Source organism: Equus caballus, chromosome 1 (assembly GCF_041296265.1).
Source record: "Equus caballus isolate H_3958 breed thoroughbred chromosome 1, TB-T2T, whole genome shotgun sequence".
NCBI lineage: Eukaryota > Metazoa > Chordata > Mammalia > Perissodactyla > Equidae > Equus > Equus caballus.
This window is the reverse complement of record NC_091684.1, coordinates 180806554-180828494: the sequence shown is the minus strand read 5'-3', so window position 1 is coordinate 180828494 and position 21941 is coordinate 180806554. Positions and strand designations below refer to the sequence as shown.

The 21941-nt window shown below is 34.2% G+C and overlaps 1 long non-coding RNA gene across 1 annotated transcript in view; it reads left to right on the top strand.

Moving 5' to 3' along the window:
• Window positions 1-3956: 3956 nt before the first annotated feature.
• LOC138925138 (uncharacterized) overlaps window positions 3957-21941 on the top strand; it is a 72450-nt gene continuing 54465 nt past the window's right edge. Inside the window, exon 1 of the long non-coding RNA XR_011440929.1 lies at window positions 3957-4145. This is a non-coding gene — a long non-coding RNA (uncharacterized lncRNA). The remainder of the gene's footprint in view (window positions 4146-21941) is intronic.

The following is a 21941-nucleotide window of genomic DNA, read 5'->3' as shown; positions in this document are numbered from 1 at the left end:
GGCTGACTTAAGTCCTATCAGCAGTCACAATGAAAACAGACTAATTTAAATGCCACTTTGGGCTGAAAATTTTACCTATGTGTCATGAGAGTTGAAACTGTTAAGATCTCTTTCAGCCTTTCTCCAAGTTCTACTACATACAGCTTTATCATTATGAAATCTTTGGTATAGCTCTACCTATCTCTTTGAAAACAAATCTTCTCTAATATCTTCATATTAAAGTATTTAGAAGAATGTTACAGTCTACCTAATTCAGGGCTACAGTTCTAACAATAAAACTTACGAATACATTTATACATGAGAGGAGAAAAAACAAACATTTTTTTCCACAAGATTAAAAGCCTATTCATTTCCTTTTAGAATTATTCCACTGTATATTATCCTTTGTGAAAAACCCATTAGCTTCTTTTATACATCCTCGAGTCTTAAATAATAACCAGTGCCGCAGAATATGTTTTATGGAAAAAAATCTACTGTCATTCCATAGAATTAAAGAAAGGCCTCCCACTTCTTTTGTATTCATTACGTTATCCTTTTCAGTTTCTCAAAACAATCTTACAATACTGTATCTCCTGTAGTTATAGTTTTTTAAATGCCTTTACATTTATACTTAATTATAAACTCAGTAATGAAATAGGAGTATTATTTATTGTTTATCTCACAATGTCAGCTGGTTAGACTTTACCCACAAATTATCTGGAGGCATTAAATTATATACCTTCATAGGTAGTCAACAGACACTGTTGGGATTGCCTGCAGTATGTCTACAGGCTAATTTGCTTACTGAATATTGTCTACTCGTTTACATTTCTGCTTTTTTTCCTCACAAAGCACATCCTCACTGAAGAAATATACTCAATATAAGGAAATTATAAAAGAAATCCTTTTAGTTTAAAAAATATGTATCAGATCAAATGCAGAATAATCTCTTTGCTGAAATGTTATCAAATAACATTGACCGTCGACATTTTACAGACTAAAGAAATAAATTACCCAGCAATACCATTAAAATGCATGATTTTCCTGTGTGTCAGGAATGCTGTGCAGTTTTGTCTGGATTCATTAAGGCGCTCACTGCATAAGTGCGTTGCCAACCGGGGTGTGGGTGGCTGTAATGGCAGCCTGTAGGTTTGTATGGAAAACAAGTATGGCACTGTGAAAAAAATCCTTCTCTCACCCTACAGATACCTGTACGGAGAGCTTGGGAGGCATTTCCATAGGCTTACTGTCAAGTGAATGTTAAAGCCCCCATTCCCTGGGAAGCAAAGGTAAGTCTGAAAAACGCATTGAAGAAAGAGGAAGGGGGGTGGGGGTGGGGGTGAAATCACCTAGCACTGAAGCAGCCTAACCAAGTGACAGACACGGAGACAACTCTGATGCTGCCAGAACAACACTCTGCACAGCCCACCAGCAAGCAATTTGTCACTGCGACAAGAATATCCTCCGCAATTTGGCATCAGGGTCCTTGGACAGCCAACTGCGCCTGTACAGCACGAGATGTGCTATCGGCAACGGGGAAGATGGGAACCGAGGTTCTCCTTATTACGTCCAAATGTGTTATTTTATGAAAAACATAGCTTTTGTCATGATCAACATAGAGATAGAACAGCAGTAATTGATAATAACTGGGGGCAAATAAGACAACAAATTGAGAAAAATATGTCCTTGTGCGTTTTTGAGGTACCCTGTGTGTTGAGAAGATTTCAGGATATTTGCTGGGTGCGTCTGGTATTTTACGGCACACTCCCCCAGGTTTCATAGAAATAATGAATCCATAGGTGCAAGAATGAACTGGGAAGATTTTTGGTAGTAAACCATTTGCTTTTAGCAGAACATATTCTTTGCTTTGTTTTAGACTGTGTTTGTATATGGTGTGTTGATTAATATGTCGCTGAGTGCAAATCCTTTCTTACTGGTGTGATTTGAACTGAGACAAAGAGTTCAAGGTAAGTTGGGTTATAACCGCGCAAAGGAAAGACCCTTTACTCTTTACATTGCTACCCTGGTAATCTATTATAAAAGTGCAGTAAAGGAGAGAAGCCAGGGGCATAGGATAAAGGTATCTGATAAATAAGCAAGTAGTGTTCCCCTTGCCAATTACTTGGCATCTTACTTTGTAATTAATGCCACCGTAATGAAAAAAGTGGTAGGCATGAAGATTGGGCCTTTTGTGCATTCTATACAGAACCAAACACTCATAAAAATCTAGCTCAAAGCTAGCCTAGTTTGGCTCTCTCCACAATCAAAACTTGCTAGAGAATTAGAACAATCCCATAGGGGGTGTGTGTGCATGCGTGTGTGTGTTGCAATGTATTATATAAGAGTGACATCAGGCAATTGTGGTATTGCTGTCTCCATCACACAGACAAGGGTGTCCTTCATTCCCCAGACATGATGGAAACTTGTACCCATTCTGCCAGAATCTAACATCATGTTATCTATTATGTTGTTCACTAGTTGTCCTATGAAACACTTGAGCTAACTGCTTCTTAAGTGGCTATGACAACTGCCTTACAGTGCCTGGTGTATTTCCCAGTAGCTTATATATTTGTGCTCTTTGGGAACTTTCTGGAAATACTAAAACTACTAAGAGTTAAGTAATAGTGAAAGTGGTAATACTAATAGGCATTTTTAAGAAATAGGAAAGAATATAATTTAGGCAATTTTGATATCATTTGAAATACAGTATGAACTTCAAAAATATCCAGCTGGTATCATAAAAATATTCCTTAAAAATATTAAAAAATGTATTTTCTCTGTCCACATAAACTGTGCAGTAATGGATGATTTGGGAATGGGGGATTGGAGAAAGAGTTGTTTAATTCTGAGACTTGGAAATAGTGATAGGGGTGGAGTATGTTGACCAGTATGTACGCGGGTGGTTAAATGCAAAGGCCTGAGATTTAGAGGGAAGGGACAAAGAAAGGGGAGAAGAGACAGGTATATGAGGAGAGAATGTTCAATGCTAGAGGGTACAAAATGCAGTAAAGATCATAAAGGAAACTAACCCCTACTTTTCTAAGCTTTGCATGGGGTGTTTTCCTTGCAACTCCCATTAAAGTCAATGGGAATCATGTAGCTAAAACCCTGTGTAACTCTTTGACAATTTACTTCCTAGTGTCTGGAAAAGGGTACTACCTACTAAGGGCAATTTACTCATTTTAGCTTGTGCCTCCCATACAAAGATGAATTTGATAGCACATAGCAGGAGGAAAAGAGAGACTGCATTTAAGATTTTGTTATTGCAAAGGAAATCATCATTGAAAAATGTCGCCTAAACTCTCACCTTGTTTAGCAACAACAATAAACAGAGACAGGCAATCCACTGAAAGAATATGAAAAGAAGTATGGACTTGATTACAGGAAAAATGGTGATTGCTAGTATGAGGGTTGTTTTTTTTCCCCCTTTTTAAATTCTCAAGCTCTGAACACAATCGCAGGGTAATAAGAATAGAGGACAATTCTTAAGACACCAAATTGAAGCTCTTGATTACTTGCTTTTTCCCATGTACCTCAAGTTGTATGTATGTAAATGTAGATGTGGAATCTTTACAAAATCTTTAATAATACAAATACAGTGAAGGGGGGGTTACCATAAGCTTCCAGTTATAGGTAGAAATATAGATAAAATGACAAATACTTACCCTGCTGTAAGCAGTAAATGAATAAACGCACTGTATCCTCTAACATTATTTTTGAAAGCTATAGAATGTGCATGTTAAAAAGTGCATGCTATTTATAATCTCTTTCATGAACTTCAAAGTCAGAAAACTAACACTGGTTTTCAAAGTCTTTATTTTTATCATAAGGTGCTATATTTCTTTACTCTCAAATGAAATGTCTATGTAGGTGCTATAAAGCTTTACTGATATAATTTTTATAATTGTACAACCATATAATAAGTTTATGTAGGCTGAAGATATAGCTTCTGTGTTTTTTGAGTCCCTTCTCTGTGATTTGTTTGTGACTTGTCCTTTGGAGGGTGAAGAAGTAAGACCCTACTTGGCTCTGCTTTTTAGCGCATGGAGCAGAAATACATCCATGAACAACTGCCTTCGCAAGTTGATTACCGGGCAATATAATTTCTCAGTTTTTATGGGTAAATGAGTGCTTCTCGTCATGGACTAGCTTGCGCTTCAATTTAGGTAAGCATACTGCTGCAGCAGCCTTGAAACCATTGCTCTCTGATTGTGCCAATTAGCAAATCCTGAACTTTACCACCAGGAAAAGACATAGCTCCACAGTCATGAGTGCCTGGCTTTTGAGAATTAGAGTAATTGTGTCACGAAACCTACCATTGATTTTCGGATAGACATCTCAAAAATTTTGTAAGAGTTAAAACCATTCTGAAAGCACACTGATATTTTTTTGTGGCAGAAATAATACATAGGATGAATACAGTGATTTGGTATGTGAGGACATTTAAGAGAGCGAGATTTTTTCTTGAACAGAATTTGGATATGTTTTTGGACTGAATCTTTGATTCTAAATTTCTTGTTGGAGGGTTATGACTGTGTGAGAACTTCTGAAATCTGATTCCTTGGAGGAGGGGGTTGAGAATTCACAAAATAATGAAAAGCACGTGCTGTTACTCAAGTAGATTATAATACTATTCTAAAATCATGGACAATGATAAGTTTAAGACGTTAAAATTCTCTGAGTTTTACTTTTAAAACTCACAGCTGGTTCTTACATCCCAGGCCGTTCATCGTTTGTGACCAGATCACATATCCTTAACCAAATACACATTAAAAGATATCTCTTCACAAATTAAACCTGAATTGAATTTAGCACATAAAGCTCTTTAGTTATCTATTGTTTTTCAACTGTCTCTTCTTACAGTATTTTTATAACCAACAAGAATAAGTTAACATCGGTATTTAAAACAAAAAAAAAAGTCAGATATTACAGGGGCCATGTCATTCATAATGTTACAGAAACTTGTTTTCCTCTTATGTTATAGTGCCATTGTTTCATTTTGGGCAAGAAACTGAATAATCATGAACATATTTCATAGAATCAAAGATGTACAGGATTACATATTCTAGATCTCTGATTTTAGGGATTATCTTTGCCATGATCTGGATGAGTTATATACTTAGACTAATTAAATTCTAAAATTAATCTCTGTTTATTTCAGACTTGTTTTGCTGGAAATTTACTGTAAATCAATGTTTGCTAGCACTGACGTTTAAGACATCTTTCAATATTCATTTTTTTCACATCTCCCTCCACACGGTTAAGAAATTATTATGACTTTGACATGACATCTATGCAGTCATTTTGTAGTATATGTAGTTGAGAAAGACATACAGAAATAATATATTTTCCCTTGCAATATCTCAAAATCACAGATTTGGTTTGCAATGCGCGCACACACTGCATTTCTTTTTACTCAATGAGCACATTTTGAATATATTTGCCCTGAAACACTTTCCCAGTCTCAGGAATGGTGTTTTGTGAACTGATTTTATCACCTGTACAAGAGAATTATACAAACGTTCTCACTACAAAACCAAACAAGTATATAGTTAAATTAATGATTAATTATATTCATAAGGATAAGTTTATATACATTATTTTCTTTACTGTGACCACATTCGTCTTTTTCCTATGTCCTTATTTATCTGTATTTCTTTAAATGTGATACTTGAATAGCTTTCTACAACTAAAATATATTTGGAAAGCTAAAGCGTGGAGGAAGGAAATTTTTGGATAGGGGCATGGTACTGTTAACGATGTTAATTCTCTGGCTCCAAACGTCTTTAGGATTTTTCATATGGTAAATTCCTGATGCTTCACTTCAAAGATTTGAGGCCTGAACTCTTCTTTGCTACATTTAAGAAAAGGAATCCACTGTACAATGGACTAAGTTGTCTGGAGCAAAAGGGCAACCAACATCACACGTGCTTGTTTGGGACGAAAGCACAAAAAGGAAATCCTGCCAAGCAGTGTTAAGTTGTCTGCTCCTCCTTGATGTGTGTGCCTGACTTCTTTAACATTAGGGGGATCTGAGCACAGGTATTCAAAGAGGAAGATGCCTTTTAAGGGGAAATGAGATTTGGAAATTTTTCAAAGATACCCTGAAACAGACAGGGGAAAATCTCTTTCAAATAGTAGGAACTCTGAGGCTTAAAAATGGTGGTGCAGAATGAAAAACATTTTGTTTTTACAGTTCTAAAACTAAGGTGATGGTTCAGGTGAAATGCAACATAATTTTCATAATTATTTAAGTGTGAAAGGCACATAATTTGTAGGTTCATTCACGGTCTTTCAAGTGGCAGTGTTGGGCAATGGAAAAACCAAGAGGATTATTTCTCTGGTTTTTCAAAATCATGCTATATAAATTTGAGCAAGTCATTTAACTGTTCAGGGCCTACAATGGTACAAACAAACAAGATTCAACACTGTTAACATAAGAAGGAATGCAAATTTTTTCAGATTATTTCTGATGCCTGACTTTCCATTGTTGTTTGAGCTTTTACGCTCTAAAAGCGAATATTCTATTTGCTATGATAGTTTCATTTATTTACTCATTTCTTCATTCAAAGATATATACTGAGTATTGACTAAAAGGGCGTGACTATACTTGCTATCAGTTATTCAGAGACTACTAAAATAAAGTCCCAAACCTTCAAAATACTCATAGTCTGATGATTGAAGCAATAAACCCAAATTAACAAAACAGTATAACGAAGGCTATGAAAAATGCATGCCCACATTTCTATGGGAAGTCAGAGGAGGAGCTTCTGCCTTTGCCTCAGAGACTAGAAGGCTTCACAGAGGAGGTGATCACTGAGTGGATTGATGGTAAAAGTGGGACCACTTCAACTTCTTGCCAAGTGACCAAAGATTGCCACAGGCAGGCTGAGTTAATTTGCGCTGTTTGGGAGGCCCTTTGCTTTAAAACATTCTTTTTGTGTTTGCCTTTACAAGTATACATACTTGTGATGTTCTGCTTCTATCAATTTGTTCTGAAATTGGATTTTCTTTCTTGTCCTTTGTATTACATAGAAAGGAAAGGGGAAAACAGTAACTAGTAAATATAAATGTGTGATTAATGTCATGATTACTTTCTACCTATTCAATACCTCTATTTTTTGAATGGGGTGTGTGTGTGTGTGTGTACATATGAAAAATTAAAGTAAACATAAGTTAACATGACGATGAGAATTTTATGATCTCTTTTGAGATAACAGGAGTGATGCTGTTGTATTAACAAACTCAGATAGGGAAATCTACATTCAGCTTGTTTGAAATATTTGAGGAAATTCTAGGGATTTCCAAGAGCAGCTAAATATATAAAGCATTTTTTTTCCTTTCTATTATACAATGTGTTAGAAGGATTCTCTTTCTAGCAGGTGTGAAAAAGAAGCAGGTAGCAGGAGGGCTTGATACTTAGAAAATATTTGAAACAAAATCAGAATTTAATGATCTAGGCCAGTGATTCTCAAAGTATAATGTGCCTGAGAACCACCTGGAGAACTTGTTAAAGTACAGTAGGCCTGGGGTTGGACCGATGAATTTTCATTTTTCACAAACTCACAGGTGATGCTGATGCTGCTGGTTGAGGATCACACTTTGAGAACCACTAATCTAGACCAGCGCTTCTCAAATTTAATCTGTCTATGAATCTCCTGGGGATCTTGTCAAATTGAAGATACTGATTCAGTAGGCCTGGGGTGGGCAAGAGAATTTGCATTTCGAACAAGCTCAAAAGTGTTGCTAATGCTACTGGTCTGCAGAATGGCCTGTGAGAAGCAAGGACCGATGATTTCCTACCTCATGAATCCAAGTCATATGACATGGCTTGGTGATTTCAGAAAATAATAGGATGAAATAATGATTTTAAGTTCATTTCCTGAGCAAATAAGATCGTGTTCTTAACCAACAAAGGCTAATAAAGAATTAATGTTTTTTTCTTGTATATCATGTGAATAAATATTACAACCCCACTGAGAGAAGTATTCACTGAGATCCCGTTTCCCGTATAAAATGCCTGCCCTAGTTACTGTAAAAGATTAGGTGAAACATAGGTTTCTTCTTTTAAGTAGTTTCCATAACTACCTTGGAACTTTAGAAATGAAACCGTACGCTGATTGGCCATGCATTAAATGCATGTATTTCTCTGATTCTGATAAATTATGTATAAATACGGAAGGTAAAAACAGGGTTGGTCTAATATCTCAAAAGAAAACAATCTTAGAAATAGTACACTGTTCAATTTGTGTTATCCAGCCCTCCCATTTTAAAAATTCTGTTTAGTTAGACAAGTTCTATTCCTATAAAGCAAAGGTTAAATTAAACCTAGTGAAATGAGCTGGAAAATATACTTAATTTTCGTTAGATAACAGTCCCTCGTGGATTATATGGGTGCAGGTGTGAAAGAGCCTGACTGATAAGTGTCGGCTGTCTTCAACCTACATTTTCTAGGAATTGATAATTCTTCGTTCCCTCTCTTCTGTGTATACCTTTTAAAAAGTAGAGGATTGAAATAACAGTAATGATAGTACGTTAAGGGATTTCTGTAGAAATTTCTAACAGAACATTCAAATAAAGAATACAAGAAATAGCACCTGTAGTATATACTTTGGCCAACTTTGAATGATTTTTAAGTACTATGGGGATTCATGCATTCCTATTCTTCTTATGCCCCTTCCATTCACAAATTTCCAAGTGATATGGTACTGTTAAATTCAATGACTCAACATGGTTTTTGCATAATTAATAGTAAATTTCTCAGGTTTTTTTTGGTAGACTGGATCAAATATAGGTAACTGATCAGGTTAATGTCAATACCCAAGCCCTCAGCCAAAAAATGTAAAAATATTTGAAGTATTAGTATAATTCTATCATTTCTTTTTGCCTCAGGTATGTGACTTTTTGTATTGTCATTTCTGAGGATAAATGATTATCTTTACAACAATAATTTATGATTACGTATTTTGTCATTTCTAGTCCTTCTTCCCATTTCCCAAGGGTATTATTTTCTGATCCTCTCACCAAATTGGACTATTACAAGAAAGAATTTTACTTGCAGATGTTTGACTTCTTAAAACAACACACTTAACGTCTTTAGTTAATATCTATCAAAAAGCAGTTGCAAACAATAAGATTTTAAAATGTAGGTGTTTGGCCAAGGAGGGCAGTGGTTCTTAACCTTTTTGGAAATATGACCCTTTATAAAAGCTGTGGCTCCTCTTCACAGAAAATTCTTATGAAACACACACAAAGAAATATCGCATACGAAGTAGCGCATAGTCACTGGACTTTTAAAGGAAGATGAACAACTCTGATCTTGATATTGACGAGCGGTTAACCAAAATGCCATCTTTTTTTTCTCTTCTTTCTCACATAGACATTGAAACCAGATGGATCAATACACTGTTTTTCTAAATACATAGTTTTGTTTTTATTGTGTAAACTTTGCCTTACAAATAAGACTTTATACTGATTTGTAACATGGAAGCAAGTGGACATCTGGCTTCTGCGAAAAATATGATTCACTCATTTGCATTTTTAAATTCCATTCATTCCATTTTTAAATTGTTTACTTGTCCTCTTTGCTCTTTCTAAAAGCAACCCTTCTCGGCTCTCTTCAATTTCGAATACCCACAGAGTTTATGTTACTTACAATTCAGAACATCGTCTCTTTAAAATTTTCAAATGAAAATCAATATTCAAGGTCCACAGCATGAAGAAACCCGCAATCTAGGTAACCAAGAAGTTAGTTGAAAATCAGCAAGGAATTTGGATGACAAAAATCAATTTACTCCTAGTACTTTATATTGATCTTGGATGACTTTGAAAGACCTTTCAAAGGCCATTTAAAAAATTTCAGGATCAAAATACTAGTAAATAATTAAATTTATTCTTTATGTTGGTTATGATATTTCTTCAAAAATATTTTGGGTATATAAAGTGTTCCTATCACTAATGATATGCTGCATACAAATTCTGTGATGAAAGATGATAGTACTATTTGTTTGTTCATAAATATTATTTACAGCAATAGTTTTTATGAGTAAAGCTTGAAAGTATAAGAACTTGAAACTTGCAAGATTTATTCCTCTGTTCTCTGCCCTAGTCCTTAGTCTTGATAGTGGAAAATCCAGAATCTAATAATTTCCACAACATTGAAATTTCATGATAACCAAGAACAGAAAAACTCAGAAATTTCACTCCAAGTTTACCTAACACTTCTCATGAGTGTTTCATTCCTCATCTTAAATAATTGGCCTGTTTGGAACCTTAGCATTTGAAAAGGATAGTCTTGAATAAATAGTTAAATTTAATCTTTTTGTATATTTCCCTATCACCAACTGGTTGTATCTTGGAAAAATGTCAATGAGTGTATATGTGTGTGTAAATGAAACAATTTTCTTCCAGTTGTGTGGAATAGCTGATGAGTCTAAAACCAGACAAGAGAAACAGGGATAACCAAGATAGGCAATGATGAGAGAATAAGAGAAGTTAGTTCATCATGACCCTCAGCTATGAATTTTGGACTCGATTCTGAAAGCATACCAGAAGATAGTGCTTATCTAAGAATATCGATCACATGAGTTTTTAAAGAGATTTAGTTAAAGATCACTTAGCAGGAATAGTAGAGAGGTATAGATGGGAAACTCGAGTAAGAAGACCAAGTGGTGGAAGTTCTTAAGCTCTGAGCTTGCAAGCTCTCATTTATAATACGTCTCACTACTGATGTTCTTTGCTAACATCATACAATTGAGAAAATTCCTTGAAGAACATACTGGACTTGAAATTAGGAGAAGGGAATTTGGTTAGATTTCCCAGCCTGGATTTCATGACAGCTATCACAGTGAACTAAATCACATTTCCTCTCAGGATTTGGTGCCTATGATTGGGGAGAAATAAATGATTGTTTTAGTAATTTGGTCCATAGAGCTGTTAGAGAATGAGAGCCCTCTTCTTGAGGTCCAGGCATTATAAACCTGTTTGAGACAAGTTGGAGAATTTTAGAAGCTAGAATCATAGAAGTAGATCACTCCTACAACTAACTACACACTAGGAAAGCTGATCCCCAGAGTAACCGGAATCCTAACCAAGATAGACTAACGTGATTCCAGTGAGATAAGGCAAATTGGTCCCATCAATCATTTCAGAAATGCATCAACTTTTCTGTTCTGAGGAGATTGAGATGTACGATCATCAGGACACCCACTACATCTTTTGAGACATTGTCTCAAAATACGGCTTTCAAATAGTTTCAAAATATTAATACTTTCAAATATGTTGCAGGAAGTTCAATATGGATGTAACAATCTTCAGTTCCTTTAGGACAAGAAGCAGTCCACTTCTGTCTCTTTCCAACTGGTGCAGCTGTCAGAATTCTGGATCAGGGGACACATCTCTCTTAAAAGGAAATTTAGCTGCCCTCTTGGTAGGAGACAGTAAAACTCTGTAAGGTGTTGAATGACAATTAGCACGTCAGTCAGGCTTTCTATCTGATGTAATCAAAAGAATTAAAGGAGCCTTGAAAAAACAGTTCTGGAGAGAAATGTAGAAATTTGTCCAAAGCATATTTGTCTGGAGCAAATATTCATAGACTTCTCCACTGAAGGAGATGCTAAACACTCTTCTGAAAATGACTAGAGGAGTCTGTGTTTGATAAATTAAGTCAAAGGAGAAGTTGGATGTTTCAGCTGGCTGGTTGCAAAACAAGTACTGAATCAATCAGTTGCCCCCTTTTAGTAAAAATCCAGCTGGATTTTGGCTGTGTTTTTGATTGATTCTGCCTCTCTTGTGAGATGGGATAATAGTTTCATCCCTTACTTATTTCATACGTACGTAGCCAGAACACAATAAGATAATTATTTCTCAATATAATAACTTTTGAGATTTTAGGGGAAAAAAATGCAAGCACATAAAAATCTAAGACATGAGCATCCTATTGTGCTTTATAGTGCCTTTCATTTGGAGTTATTCTTGTAGAGGTATTTGTACATTGAAGTTCTTAACTTCTCTTTGCCATTAGTAAAACTGAAGACCAAAATCTTCATGAAGCCAATATAGAACCCAAAGCTATAGAATTTCTTTATTGGTGTAATAAGTCAGCAAAGAACATGAAAAGCCAAAGCTAAGACTTTTCTTCTGAAGCCTATTTTCATTACCATGTAATGATGTGTTTTATGTTAAGTAAACTTTTCATTGAAGTAAAACACATATTCAAAAAAATGCACCAATGTAAGTGTACATATTATTGAATATTTGAATAAAGTGAACACATCCATGTAATCCTCAATGATTTCAAGAAATAGAACATTATTCAAATATAAAAAAATTCCTCTTGCTCCCATCCTGTCACTACCCCCCGAAAGAAATCACTCTCTCGATTCCTATTTCCTCTGATGAATTTTATGTTGTTGACCTTTACATAAGTAGTAACATATGGTATGTGCTTTGTTACACCCATGCAGTGATACAAATGTGATGTAATTGTGGTTGATTTATTTTCATTGCTGTGGAGTATTTCATCACAGGAATATACCAAAATTCATTTATCCCTACTTTTGATGGACATGGTTTGGTTCTAATTTTTCACTTCTATTCATCTTCTGATATGTGTGTCAGGCACATAAGTAAACTTTTCTGTTCATATATAGCTAGGAGTGGAAATCCTGGGTAATGACTTGTGGTAGATTTGACCAAACAATTTTCCGAAGGGGTTGTGCCATTTCATGCTTGCACCAGCGATGTCTGAAGTTACTTCATATCCTCACCAGGATTTGGTGCTATTACTCTATTTAATTTTAGCCATTTGGTGGGTATGTAGTGATATCTCATTGTGATTTTAATTTGCACTCCTTAGGCAACTAGTAAGCTTTGGCCACTTTTTCTGTGTTTATTGGCCATTGGATATTTTCTTTCGTGAAGCATCTGTTGCCTACTTTTCTTTTGGGTTGTTTGTCTTTTTTTCTTACAGTTCTGTGGTACTTGCTATATTCTTCATATATGTCCTTTGTGAGATAAATACTTTGCAAACACCTTTTTCCAGTCTATCGTTTGCCTTGTTCACTTTCTTAGTAGTGTCTTTGGATGAACATAGTCTCTTAATTTTAATGTTGTCTTTTCCTTTGCGGTTAGTGCATTTTGTGTCCTGTTAAAGATATCTTTACCTCCCCCGAGGGTGTGACAATATACTCCTATTGTTTGGGAAAGCTTATTTTTACATCCTTTTATTTTTATCCTTTTATTTTTACATCCATGGACCACCTGAATCGATTTTTGTGTATGCTGTAAAGTAAGAATCAATTATAATTTTTTCTTTATGTATAATCAGTTGGCCCAATACCATTTATTGAAAAAACAATTCTCTCAATATTGCAGTGCTGTGTCGCTTTGGTCATAAATCAAGTGATTCTGTGTATGTGTAGATCTGTCTTTTGATTCTTCTTTAAGTTTTCTTATGCACTACACTGTCTTAATTATTATACTTTGTACTAAGTCTTGATTTCTAGTAATGTATATCCTTTGATTCTGTTCTTTTTCAAGATGATCTTGGATTTTTTTATTCATTTGCATTTAAAGTTGTCCTGCTGATTTCCACATTTAAAAATGTCTACTAGAATTTTGATTGAGAATGCATTGAATCTATATATCATTTTTGGGAGAAATGCTGTGTTTTCAGTATTGTATTCTGTTCATAAGCATGCTAAGTCCTTTCATTTATAGTTTTTATAGTTTTATTTAATTTCTATCAGTAATATTTTTCAGTTTTATGGGTAGAGATCTTATACGTATTTTGTTAGGTTTTTCCTTTGGCATTTGCTATTTTGGATGCTATTGCAAATTGTATGTATATTTTTAAAATTTTGTTTTCTAACTGTTTGTTAAAGGTATTTGGAAATACAGTTTATTTTTTTATATTGACCATTTACTCAGTTCTAGTTTTCTTTCTCTCTCTCTCTCTTTCTTATCTAGTCGTATATCTCTTCTTTCTTTCTTTTTTTTTTTGCTTAGTACTCTGACCAAATGTTGAACAGAAGAAGGACTAATGGACATCTTTGTTTCTTTCCCAGTCTCATGGAGGAAAAATTTCTATATTTCACTATTACATATGACACTTGCTCTAGGTTTTATATCGATACCTATTAACAGATTAAGGAAATTTTAATCTATTCCTAAAAGTGTATTGATTAATTTTCAAACATCTGTAGATTTTCCACTTATCTTTTTTAAAAACTGATTTCTAATCTAATAGCAATGAGGTCAGAGAATACAGCATGATTTCAATTCTCTGTTATTTGTTGAACATAAACCAACATTGATACAATGTGGTCTATTTTGGCATATATTCCAAGTGCACTTGAAAGAATGTATATTCTATCACATTTGAAGACAGTGTTCTAAATAAGTCAATTAGCAAGAGTATTTCTTTTCATGCTAAAATCTTCTATAGCCTTACTGGTATTTTGTCTATTTTTTAATTGTTACTAAGAGAAGCATGTTAAAATCTTCCAAGTTGATTTTTGATTTGTGCATTTCCCTCTATTTCTATCTTATTTTGCTTCATATATTTTGAAGCAATGTTATCAGATATACTTAAATTTAAAATTGCTATATTTTCCTGATATAGTAAATCTTTTATTATTAGGAAATGCCCCTGTTTATCTCTAACAAGATTCCTTGCCTAAAGGTCTACTTTGTTTTATGTCAGTATTGTCACACCAGTTTTCTTTGGTTAGTGTTTGCAAGATATATGTTTTCCATCCTTTACTTTCAACCTCACTGTGATATTTAAGGACTTTTTTTTTGAGGAAGATTGGCTCTGGGCTAACATGTATTGCCAATGTTACTCTTTTTGCTTGAGGAAGATTGTTGCTGAGAGAACATCTGTGCCAATCTTCCTCTATTTTATGTGAGACGCTGCCGCAGTGACTTGATGAGCAGTGCGAGGTCCGTGCCTAGGATTCAAACCTGTGAACCCCAGGCTGCTGAAGCAGAGAGCATGAACTTAACCACTACACCACCAGACCAGCCCCCTAAGGATATTTTTATTAAATAGCATGGAGTTGGGCTTTTTTTGTTTTTTGTAAATCATCTCACATCTTTGTTTTCACAATGGTGTATTTAGTCCACTTATGTTTAATGTAATTGCTGATTCATTTGAATTTATGTTTACTATCCTACTATTTATTTCCTACTTATTCCACTTGTTTTAGGTTACTTTTATTTTCTTCCTTTTCTTATTTTACACTAATAAAATGTTTTTAGCAATCCATGCTCCCTCCCTGAGCCCCTAACTAGTTTGCTAATTATATTTCACTATTTTTTTATTTATTACCCTAGAGATTAGAACTCAAATCCTTATTTTATGACCATCTGTTTTAAATTTCTACTTTTACTACTTCCCAGACAATGCAAAGTACTTATAACATTTTATTTCCATGTACCTGTTTCTTGACTTTTATATTACTGTTGACACATATTTTAGTTCTAACTATATTTTAAATCACAAACTATATAATTTTTTTATGTAGATTAAGACCTATTTTAATGTGTAAACATATTTACTTTTTCCATTGCTTTTCATTCCTCTGCATTTCTGTGTTTGCTTTTGGATTCATTTTATTCTGCTCAAGTGAATCTTTTACTATTTTCTTTAACGTGAGTCTACTGCTATGAATAATCTTAGTTTTTGTATTTTTATTTCATCTTCATTTATTGAAGGATATTTCATCTGGGTATAAAATTCAAATTTAGTAGTTGTTTAATTCTTTCAGCACTTTAAAGATCTTTCATTATCTTCTGGCTTCCATTGTTTCTTTCACTTCTTTGAAAGTAATTACTTTTTCACCCTTTGAGTGCTCTTAAGATTAAACTCTTTGTCTATGGTTTTTGCCTGTTTTAGACTGAAGAACCTCTGTGTGATTTCCTATGTGCAATTTTCTCTGTATTTTCCTGTTTGGGATTCATAAGACATCCTGAGTTTGTCTTTGCAGTTTTTCTTCAACATTTAAAAATTCTTGGTAATAATTTCTGCAATATTGCATTTGACACATTCTCCCTCTGCTCTCTTTCACGGACTTAAATTGCCTGTTTGCTAGAACTTTTCTTTACCACAACCCACATATATCTTATGACATTTTCTATACTTTCCTTTCACTTTATTCTACATGCTTCAGTCTGGATATTTTCTAGTGGCTGATCTTCCACCTCCATAAGCTCTTCTCAAACTCTTTCCAAACTACTGTTAAGCCTATCTTGGAAATCTGAATGAGTTACTATAAATTTTAGATATAAAATTTTTATTTGTTTCTTTTTGTATATTCCAGTTGTATGATAAGATTCTCTGGCTTGTTTTGTTTCTTGGACATATTGATCAACTTATCTTAAATTTGATGTATGATAACTCTAATATTTGTGTCACCTATGGATCTGTTTCTATTGTCTGCTTGTTATTTTGATACTTTTTCTTCAACAGGATGACAGTTTTTTAAATTGAATCCTAGACATTGTGTTTGATTGTAGAAACTGATTTCTGTTATGTCATTCCAGAGAGATTCATTCTATCCCCAGTCAGGTAGCAAAAGGATAGAACAGATCAATGTAATGATGGATTGAACTGTCTGGAGGCTGATTTTCTGTCTGTGTAAGGCTTGGTCTTCTTCTCATTCACCCTTTCCAAATGTATGATTTTCCATGGTCCCCAAGTGAGAGTCTTCACAGGGCCACGAGAATACCAATACCCTGTCTTGCTTTATATTTGCTTTCTGCTTGACTCCTTAGCCTAATGCTTGATGCAGCTGTATTGGTAACTTCTATGAAAAGAAGAGATTCTTCATTTTTGGGGGGGTTCTAGGCCCCTCAAATTCATGCATTTCTTGCTAGCACAAAACTCCAATTTTTGCCTTCTCAGTAGGTAGCACCTGGCCTTCACCTGCCTTCTCATCTCCTTATCCTAAGCCAAGAATTGGCATATACTATGAAAGGAAAAGAAGTATTCAAAGATTTGGCCTTGTCTTGGCAAGCTCCTTTTTCTCCAGACACTTGCCATTCAAATCCTGGCTGTCTTGGAAACTCTCCAGTGCCTTCAAGTTTATGTCTTTGTATGTTGTTCAGCTTTTCCTAATTGTTCTTAGAAAGAGCTTTGAGCTGCTATAAATTGCTCCATGTATTTGGAAGTTAAAGTAACTTTCTCTGTACATTTTTTTTTGGAAATGATGAGATTGGCTAATATTGAGTGATATTTTACATGTTAACAGTTTGTTTTAAAGTAAATCATTCAAACTCCATGTGACTTTGTATTGCAAGGAGCTCCAATAACTTCTTGAGTCTCCTTTCTTGAGTATGTCTATTGTGAATCTGAATTCAGATAATTTTCTATTATCTGACATAACTATGCTTCCAAAGTATAAAACACATATATTTTAAATGATAAAATATATGTGTTTTATACTTTGGAAGCATAGTTATGTTTTGAGATATTAATAAGTCAGGATTTTGGTATGTGGTACTTTTTTTATAAACTGATAATAAAACAGAAGGAGAAAAATCTCTCAGGGCATCACAATAGTTGGTTCTTGGGGTACAAGCTTATACAGGTGTTTTAAAATAGAGTCTCGATAAACATATTAGTCTCTTAGATGAAATTCAAGAAATACATTCAGCAATATAATGAATACTGAATATTGTTAGAATGAGTTTTTAGTATCACAGCTTTCAATTAGCTAAGAATTTACGTAAGCATTAATCTAAAACGTTTTCAAGTGAAGTAAATCCTGTAATCCCTTTCTCAAGAGCCAAACATTAGGAAAACCCTATGATACATGAAACAGTTTTGGAACCACTATGTTCAACACCCATTTCCTTTTTGATGTTGCACAATCACTGTATGCACTAAAGGCCCGTCTTACATAAGCCATCAAAATCATGGTTGGTCTTTCCTCTATAGCTTAGTATCTTCAGTCTCAGGGAGGTTTAATTTCATGTTTTCCCCTCCTTCCCATTCTTCTATGTAATTTTACATGACCTGTATCTCAACTTCTTAAGGCTTCTATGATCAAATAGTTGATCTGATAAACTGATATATAATAATAACATAAATGTTTCAAGTGGAAAGCTTTAAACACATAATCAAAATACTTCATTATAGAAGCTCTTGAATAAGGTTATCTTAATAGTATTCTCTTATACATGCATTATCAAAGAAAAAACGATGCTTTTTATTTCATTAAACATTTGCATTAGTCTTTAAATTATAGCTTTCTGGCTATAAACATATAGATTTGAATAAGTTCTGAAGATTTTTTTCCCCTCAAACCAATTCAAACCTGGAGGATATGGTATAACAACTGTCATAGTAATTAAGATATTCTTGTGCTTTGAAACTTTTCTTTCAACCAAAGTAGCATCTGGTTTTCTTTATTTTGACAATTGCAATTTCCCAGTTTCAGGACTTTTTTACATTATCCTTCAAATTAAGGTTGCATAGTGTCTGCCAGTTTTCATGGTTTGCAAGTATAATAACCATTGGGTGTTTTTATTGAAAATTACAGATTTTTATTTTCTATAATAAGTTTTTAGGAGGGATATAATTTGTAAATCCGTGAAAGAATGAATCCATTTTCATTCAGATCTCTAAATTATTTTGTTGCTTCTGTTCTACAAAAATATATTTGTCTCAAGGGCATCCAAGGATGCATTAGACAAGAAATAGTATATGTGTTGCCACTTGTATATAAAAACAGTTTTAAAGATATTTTACATGATTCAGAAAACAAACCATAAAAAGCAAACTGGAAATATTATTATATTGCTCATGGCCTTTATTCTCAAACTTTATTGTCTTAGTATTATCATAAGCCTTATTTTCAGATTAGTCCTTTTATATAGGTTATCAAAGAAAGACCAATATCACTGTGGTTATATTACTATTCTCTTGTATATATCGTTAAACATCTTACTACTTAATTATATTCTCTAAATGGTGCTAATATAAAAATGTTGTGACTTGAAAACATTGAAAATTCCTGGTCTAGCTGTTATAACACCATGCCCACAAGATATAGCTATATGCCTGCTTTATACTGCACTTATGTTTAAATTGAATGCCAACATTTCATTGCTAAGAAACATGTTAAATGAGGATGGAGATGCCATATTTATTGAAGGGCACATCTACATTGGCAGGTGTTTTCTGAATTAAACATTTGTTTCAGATAATATTTTATTCAGGAGCATCTTATCAGCCAAAATGTTTTCTCTCGTTTTTTTTTTTCAAGTTTTGAAAATTCCAGTTTCCTCACCACATATTCTAAGCTGGAAATGTTTGGGAAGAAATATTCTTTTCCTTGGGTCCCAAATGCTTCAAAACTCTCATATCCTCAGTGAAAATCTTCTGTCCAGGTCTGGTATTCACAGAGAATATTTCAGCTTTTTAGGCATTGAACTTTATTTTCCAAATGTTTTTCTTTAAAAATAGGCTTTTAGATTGGAGCTTCTCATTTGGAAATAGTTGAAAGAGTAAGTAAGTATACAGGTCAAGGTGGAGGGACTGAAAACCAAGCTTTAGAATATAACACTTGTGTAAGACAATTTTTATAGTACTTTCAGAAAGATGAGTGATTGAGGTTCTCAAGGAAACTGACTGCTGACAATGTCTGGAATTAACACACTTAGTTCTAAATCTGTGCAATTTGACCTTATTTTTTTTGTGAACAAAAGTTACACTTTGCACTAATTTGCATTGCTGCTACTTTCATTTTAAATTGGAATTTTTTATCACCATCCATCTGTAAGATACCTCCTGTTACTAATTTCTGACGTGGATTCCCTCATTAATATGAGATTCACAATTGCATAGATTAGAAGTTATCTGATCATATCTGGCTCATCCTATGTTGTATCATTCTGTTCCTCTATTTGATAGATAGTGATTTAACTGTGACAATGTTAGTATATAAAGATTGTGAGTCAGAAAGTAATATTGGAAGAGTAAAATTTTAATATATCTGTTGACATTTTATTTTACAAGGTTTAAAGTTATTAGGTTCAGTTTTCTTTTTTATCCATTTTAATTGAGTAGAAAACATAAATTTAGTGTTTTGTAGTCTTATAAATAGTAGAAATTTATATCTAAATAGTGTTAAAATGAGAATTTAAATGGTTTTCTAATTAAATGGTATGCGCGTCTGAGTAAAGCACTTTTTCTTTTTATGATTAATCATTTTGAAAGCTCTAAGTGAAAGAAATTTGTTTCTGATAACAACCTTCACAAGTCCATGAAACAGAATAGAAAACATTGTGTTAAAGAATTCTTGAAAACCAAGTTTGAGTTAGCAAGAGAGTAAGAAAGCTCTGGAATATACTGTCCATGGAACCTCTTAATTGGTTGTTTAGATCAAGGACAAAGAAACAAAACTCAACAAAACACATGAGTACAGTGAACTGAAGACCTGTTTGAGAGGTGGGTTTGATAGCTGTGTTAAGGCATCGATTGAGACGTCAAGAATTCTCTTTATAATCTGACTTAACTCTACCTGAGTCAGCCAATGCTGAGACTTGAGGCTACTTGGAATCTCTCGGTATCTGTTCCCTTATTTGCTGAAAAATTGAGCATCTCTAACTATTAGAACCCTATCTTTAATGTCATTGAGAATTTACTGAAGGATTAAAGGACTCTAGCTCCTCTCTGGTTTCAGTAATTATAATAAACTCTATGTAAGGTTTACATTTTTAATCTCTATCCTTCCTCTCACTTGGTCCTTTGTACTTATTATTTGAACTGCTCTTTCCTGACCTGCCCAGTGTGTTAACCCTGAGACGCAATGTGCCCTTTGACTAGTACTTCCTAGAATATGTATCTATTTTCTTTTCTGGACAATAAGGATGACTCTACTCATCTTCCAAAGTGGGTGGACAATAAAGGAAATAATCTTTGTGAAGATGCTCAGCCCAGTGCCTTGTACGTAGAAGGTGCTACTACCTTTTGCCTCTTTTACCACCTATTCTACTGCACTGTTACATTTTGGCTCTTTTCCTATCTATTCTCTTCTCCCTAAACCTTTCCCCATGTGATGAGAATGGCTGATGCCCTGGGGAAGGAGAGCTTTTGGAGCCACTGGAGTTTCATTCTCATGCTGTGTGGAGGATCGCCTGCCCCTGAAAGACTGTTCTCTGCTGCTTGCTGGACCTTCAACTCCTCTGCTCTCAAGCTTCTGTGTATTTCTTGCTATCTGACTTAATTGAGACCCGACGCCTAAATTATTAGAAGCTATAAACTATTCCTAACAGTAAACCAAGTGAAGAGAACTGAAAAGCTCAATAAATCTTAGTGTGAGAACCATGATGGACTCTGAGATTACTATGGAAAAGTGCGAAGAACTCTGACTCAATGATCAGAGCCCTTGACTCTTTCCTAGTTTTAAGTGTTAACATGCTAATAAGCTACTTTAACTTTTTATTCATGAATTATAGTATTTGAGTGTAAAACTAGATCAGATGTAAAGACTTTCCCATAACACTATTATAATGAGATATTCTAAGAAAAAGTAGTCAAATACATTTGAAAACTGTATAGTATGCCCCACTCCTTACATCCCCAATCTTGCAGAGTCACAAAATGACATTAACAGAGACTGTGAGTGTCTGAAAAATGAAATTTGTTTAAGAGTATCTAATCTGGTGGTCCCCACAAATTATTATTTCCTCAAACTCATCTTGGAAGACACTGAACAGCTTCGGTGAGAAAGCTAATTTTAATAACATAGCTACCTTCATATCTTAACTAGCCATTCTTCTTAGTGTAAGAGGAATACATGTCATCAAGCCCTCAAATTTTCTATTGCATCTATTTACCCCCAAAAGGTGTCATTTTCTCTTTGGCTTGTTCAGAGTCAAAAAATAACATTAATTATTGTTGGCACTTAAAAACAGTTCAGCGGGAGTAAAGACAACCTTTCCTCATAGAACAC